The sequence below is a fragment of the Oncorhynchus masou genome, chromosome 19, assembly GCF_036934945.1.
Source record: "Oncorhynchus masou masou isolate Uvic2021 chromosome 19, UVic_Omas_1.1, whole genome shotgun sequence".
Classification (NCBI taxonomy): Eukaryota; Metazoa; Chordata; class Actinopteri; order Salmoniformes; family Salmonidae; genus Oncorhynchus; species Oncorhynchus masou.
This window is the reverse complement of record NC_088230.1, coordinates 11,853,654-11,859,653: the sequence shown is the minus strand read 5'-3', so window position 1 is coordinate 11,859,653 and position 6,000 is coordinate 11,853,654.

Sequence of the window (6,000 nt, the reverse complement as noted above, 5' to 3'; positions counted from 1 at the left end):
ATAAAGACCACTTCCATTCCTGCCATTATTGAAAGAGATCGTGATACCTCACATCTCAAAAAAGGGCTACTTAATGTTAGATCCTTCACTTCAAAGGCAGTCAATTAACTAATCATTGATCATAATCTTGATGTGATTGACCTGACAGAAACATGGCTTAAGCCTGATAAATTTACTTTGTTAAATGAGGCCTCACCTCCTGGTTACACTAGTGACTATATCCCCCGTGCATCCCGCAAATGCGGAGGTGTTGCTAACATTTACGACAGCAAATATGAATTTACAAATAAAAAATTACGTTTGTCTTTTTAGCTTCTAGTCATGAAATCTATGCAGCCTACTCAATCACTTTTTATAGCTACTGTTTACAGGTCTCCTGGGCCATATACAGCGTTACTCACTGAGTTCCCTGAGTTTCTATCGGACCTTGTAGTCATAGCAGATAAATATTCAAATTTTTGGTGATTTTAATATTCACATGGAAATGTCCACAGACCCACTCCAAAAGGCTTTCGGAGCCCTCATCGACTCAATGGGTTTTGTCCAACATGTCACTGGACCTACTCACGGTCACAGCCATACTCTGGATCTAGTTTTGTCCCATGGAATAAATGTTGTGGATCTTAATGTTTTTCCTCATAATCCTGGATTATCGGACCACCATTTTATTACCATTTATTACCAATCACAACAAATAATCTGTTCAGACCCCAACCAAGGAGCAACAAAAGTCATGCTATAAATTCCCAAAGATTCCTTGAGGCCCTTCCAGACTCCCTCTTTCACTTTAACTTTATTTAACTAGGCAAGTAAGTTAGGAACAAATTCTTATTTTCAATGACGGCCTAGGAACAGTGGGTTAACTACCTGTTCGGGTGCAGACAGATTTGTACTTTGTCAGCTCGGGGTTTGAACTTGCAACCTTCCGGTTGGTAGTTCAATGCTCTAACCTCTTGCCTACCCTGCCTTCTCAAGGACATCAGAGGACAAAAATCAGTTAACCACCTAGCTGAAGAACTTCTTCCTGAAGACAAACAATGTATACGAGACTGCACTGAGACTGCACTTGTGAAGGTTGTAAATTACCTTTTAATGGCGTCAGACCGAGGCTCTGCATCTGTCCTCGTGCTCCTAGACCTTGGTGCTGCTTTTGATACCATTGATCACATCATTCTTTTGGAGAGATTGGAAACCCAAATTGGTCTACACGGACAAGTTCTAGCCTGGTTTAGATCTTATCTGTAGGAAAGATATCAGTTTTTCTCTGTGAATGGTTTGTCCTTCGACAAATCAACTGTAAATATTGGTGTTCCTCAAGGTTCCGTTTTATGACCATTATTGTTTTCACTATATATTTTACCTCTAGGGGATGTCATTCGAAAACATAAGGTTAACTTTCACTGCTATGTGGATGACACACAGCTGTACATTTCAATGAAACATGGTGAAGTCTCAAAATTGCCCTCGCTAGAAGCCTGTGTTTCAGCCATAAGGAAGTGGATGGCTGCAAACGTTCTACTTTTAAACTCGGACAAAACAGAGATGGTTGTTCTTGGTCCCAAGAAACAAAGAGATCTTCTGTTGAATCTGAGAAATAATCTGGATGGTTGTACAGTCGTCTCAAATAAAACTGTGAAGGACCTCGGCGTTACTCTGGACCCTGATCGCTCTTTTGATGTACATATCAAGACTGTTTCAAGGACAGCTTTTTTCCATCTACGTAACATTGCACAAATCAGAAACTTTCTGTCCAAAAATGATGCAGAAAACTTAATCCATGCTTTTGTTACTTCTAGGTTAGACTACTGCAATACTCTACTTTCCAGCTACCCGGAAAAAGCACTAAATAAACTTCAGTTAGTGCTAAATACGGCTGCTAGAATCCTGACTAGAAACAAAAAATGTTATCATATTACTCCAGTGCTAGCCTCCCTACACTGGCTTCCTGTTAAGGCAAGGGATGATTTCAAGGTTTTACCGCTAACCTACAAAGCATTACATGGGCTTGCCCCTACCTATCTTTCCTATTTGGTCCTGCCATACATACCTACATGTACGCTACGGTCACAAGACGCAGGCCTCCTAATTGTCCCGAAAATTTCTAAGCAAACAGCTGGAGGCAGGGCTTTCTACTATAGAGCTCCATTTTTATGGAATGGTCTGCCTACCCATGTGAGAGACACAGACTCGGTCTCAACCTTTAAGTCTTTACTGAAGACTCATCTCTTCAGTAGGTCATATAATTGAGTGTAGTCTGGCCCAGGAGTGTGAAGGTGAACGGAAAGGCTCTGGAGCAACAACCGCCCTTGCTGTCTCTGCCTGGCCGGTTCCCTTCTCTCCACTGGCATTCTCTGCCTCTAACCCTATAACAGGGGCTGAGTCACTGGCTTACTGGTGCTATTCCATTCCGTCCCTAGCAGAGGTGCGTCATTTCAGTGGGTTGAGTCACTGACGTGACCTTCCTGTCTGGGTTGTGCCGTGGCGGAGATCTTTGTGGGCTATACTCAGCCTTGTCTCAGGGTGGTACGTTGGTGGTTGAAGATATGCCTCTAGTGGTGTGGGGGCTGTGCTTTGGCAAAGTGGGTGGGGTTATATCCTGCCTGTTTGGCCCTGTCCGGGCGTATCATCGGATGGGGCCACAGTGTCTCCTGACCCCTCCTGTCTCAGCCTCCAGTATTTATGCTGCAGTAGTTAATGTGTCGGGGGGCTAGGGTCAGTCTGTTCTTGTCTGACCCTTGTCTTATCCAGTGTCCTGTGTGAATGTAAGTATGCTCTCTCTAATTCTCTCTTTCTCTCTTTCTTTCTCTCTCTCCTAGGGCCATGCCTCAGGACTACCTGGCGTGATGACTTCTTGCTGTCCCCAGTCCACCTGGCCATGCTGCTGCTCCAGTTTCAACTGTTCTGCCTGCGGCTATGGAACCCTGACCTGTTCACCGGACGTGCTACCTGTCTCAAACCTGCTGTTTTCAACTCTCTAGAGACAGCAGGAGCGGTAGAGATACTCTTAATGATCGGCTATGAAAAGCCATCTGACATTTACTCCTGAACTGCTGACTTGTTGCACCCTTGACAACTACTGTGATTATTATTATTTGACCATGCTGGTCATTTATGAACATTTGAACATCTTGGCCATGTTCTGTTATAATCTCCACCCGGCACAGCCAGAAGAGAACTGGACACCCCTCATAGCCTGGTTCCTCTCTAGGTTTCTTCCTGGGTTTTGGACTTTCTAGGGAGTTTTTCCTAGCCACCGTGCTTCTACACCTGCATTGCTTGCTGTTTGGGGTTTTAGGCTGGGAATCTGTACATCACTTTGAGATATCAGCTGATGTAAGAAGGGCTATATAAATACATTTGATTTGATTTGATATAGCAGGCGGTGTCAGAAGAAGGCCCTAAAAATTGTCAAAGACTCCAGCCAACCTAGTCATAGGCTTTTCTCTCTGCTACCACACGGCAAGCGGTACTGGATCTCTGTACCGGTACCCCTTGTATATAGCACCGCTATTGTTATTTACTGCTCCTCTTTAATCATTTTTTATTCTTATCTCTTACCTTATTTTTTTACTTTTGTGTTTTCTTAAAACTGCATTGTTGGTTAAGGGCTTGTTAGTAAACATTTCACTGAAAGATGTACACCTGCTGTATTCCGGGCATGTGACAAATACAAGTGACAATACAGGTGTCCTTCATTCAGGGCAGTGCTTTCTCTCCTTCGTGTTCCAAATCACATATAGGACTATTGCTAAATTATAAAACTTTTCCTAATTATTAGTGTTTACATTTAAATTTTACTCAATGTATTCAGTCTTTATAGTGAGGGTGATCAGATTTCACCAGCTCATTATTCCCCTTTTAAAAACATTTCAAACATTTCCCTCATTTTGTGTGTCCAGTTTATAACCAAATTAAAAAAGACCCCACACAATAAAGCAAACATTGTATTAACACCACTTAATAACACATAATTCATAACAGGTGAGTTGTGTGTGCGTGCTGGTGTTCATGGTAAAATGTAGGGCAAAAACAAAGAAATGGCCAGGCCTTACTTATTTGGGAGCTCCCTTCACAGACAAATCCAGATACCTTTATACTTTAAAAAACTGCAGAATTCCACTAACTGCTCTATCAAGGCAACAGCCTCGGGAACATTTCAAAGGGAGAGATAGGGGCACCCTATCCTTTCCTAAAAGAGAAAATAAACATTTTGTTAGTTTCCCATTGCTAAATCTTAAACCAATTTACTTTTTACTTTCTACATATCTGTTTCCTTTAGCGCAGAAGCCCTCTCAATCACCATAACCCAATACATTTATTTTCCACTCTAACACTTGTTTCCCTCTAGAATCTCTACTATACTTTACCTCGGTCTTTCCGAACAAAAAGTCTAAATTATAGACAAATGATCACTTCTGTTCACAGAAGGACCACTATCCTCCTTCCACTCATTCATCGTTTGTGTTTTAATCCATCCCAATGTTTATGTACCCTTTATGTTGGCTGTACTACACTTAGACATGGCAGCACTTATCTTGCCACACATTCTAATGATTCACTCCCATAAATGACTGGTCTCTCTTTTCCCCAAAGATTTTACATAACCAGTGCACTTCAATGCCCTTCATGTTTATGAACAAAAATGTTAAAGGTCATTTTACGTTTGGCAACCCCAATACCGGCACATGACACAATTGCTTTTTCAAAACTCTGCAAACAGTTAGTCAAATATGAACTCCAGTCTAATTTCTCATGACCCCTCCTCCCTTTTGTGAATTCCATAAATCTATTTCAGAATAAGATGGAATAAAGTGTCTCACAAGATTAAATACTCCCTAAAAGATTTCTGAGACTCAGAAGGAGTAGTCATTTTTATTTGTTACCTTTTCAAATCAATTCCCCTGGCATTTCGCATAGATTCTTCCGACCACAAAAATAATTACACACCAGTCGCCATGTAACATTATCCGGGTATTGTTACTGGTCCTATGGTCAGAGACATGGGTAGTAACTCTACTTTCGATTTACCCCACCAAATATAATCATTTTTCCTGTCACAAATGTAGCCAATTTTAACCTCCCTTGCCCCGCTTAACTAGCTCTCCCAACAGCCAATCACACTACACTTCAGTATTTTTCCTATACCCCTGCAATATCCTTTTTCATAACAGGTTTTAACTTCTTATGGCTGGGGGGCAGTATTGAGTAGCTTGGATGAATAAGTTGCCCAAAGTAAACGGCCTGCTCCTCAGTCTCAGTTGCGAATATATGCATATTATTATTAGTATTGGATTGAAAACACTCTAATTTTTCTACAACTGTTTGAATGATGTCTGTGAGTATAACAGAACTCATATGGCAGGCAAAATCCTGAGGAGAAATCAAAACAGGAAGTGAGAAATCTGTGCTTCTTATGTATTCACCACAGTTCCCAATGAAATCCCCTTGAGATATTAATGTTGCACTTCCTAGGGGTTCCACTAGATGTCAAGCGTTTTATAGAAATTGACTGTTGTGGGACTGAATGAGAGCAGAATCTATCAGGTGACTGGCAGTCAGCCATTTTCTGATCACGCTCATTCCTCATGGTATCCACTTGCGTTCCATTGCTCATCAAGAAACAAAGGAATACTCGGGTCGGAACTTTATTGAAGCTATATGTTAAAAACATCCTAATGATTGATTCTGTACTTAGTTTGAAATGTTTCTTCGACCTGTAATATAACTTTTAGAAGTTTTTGTCTGACCTAACGCTGACCAGAATGAGCGTTTGGATATGTATACCAAACGTGCTAACAAGCGGAGGTATTTGGACATAAATAACGGACATTATCAAACAAAACAAACATTTATTGTGGACCTGGGATTCCTGGAGTGCTTTCTGATGAAGATCATCAAAGGTAAGGGAATATTTATCATGTAATTTCTTGTTTATGTTGACGCCAACATGGCGGATATTGTGACTATTTCTTCTGAGCGCCGTCTCAGATTATTGCATGG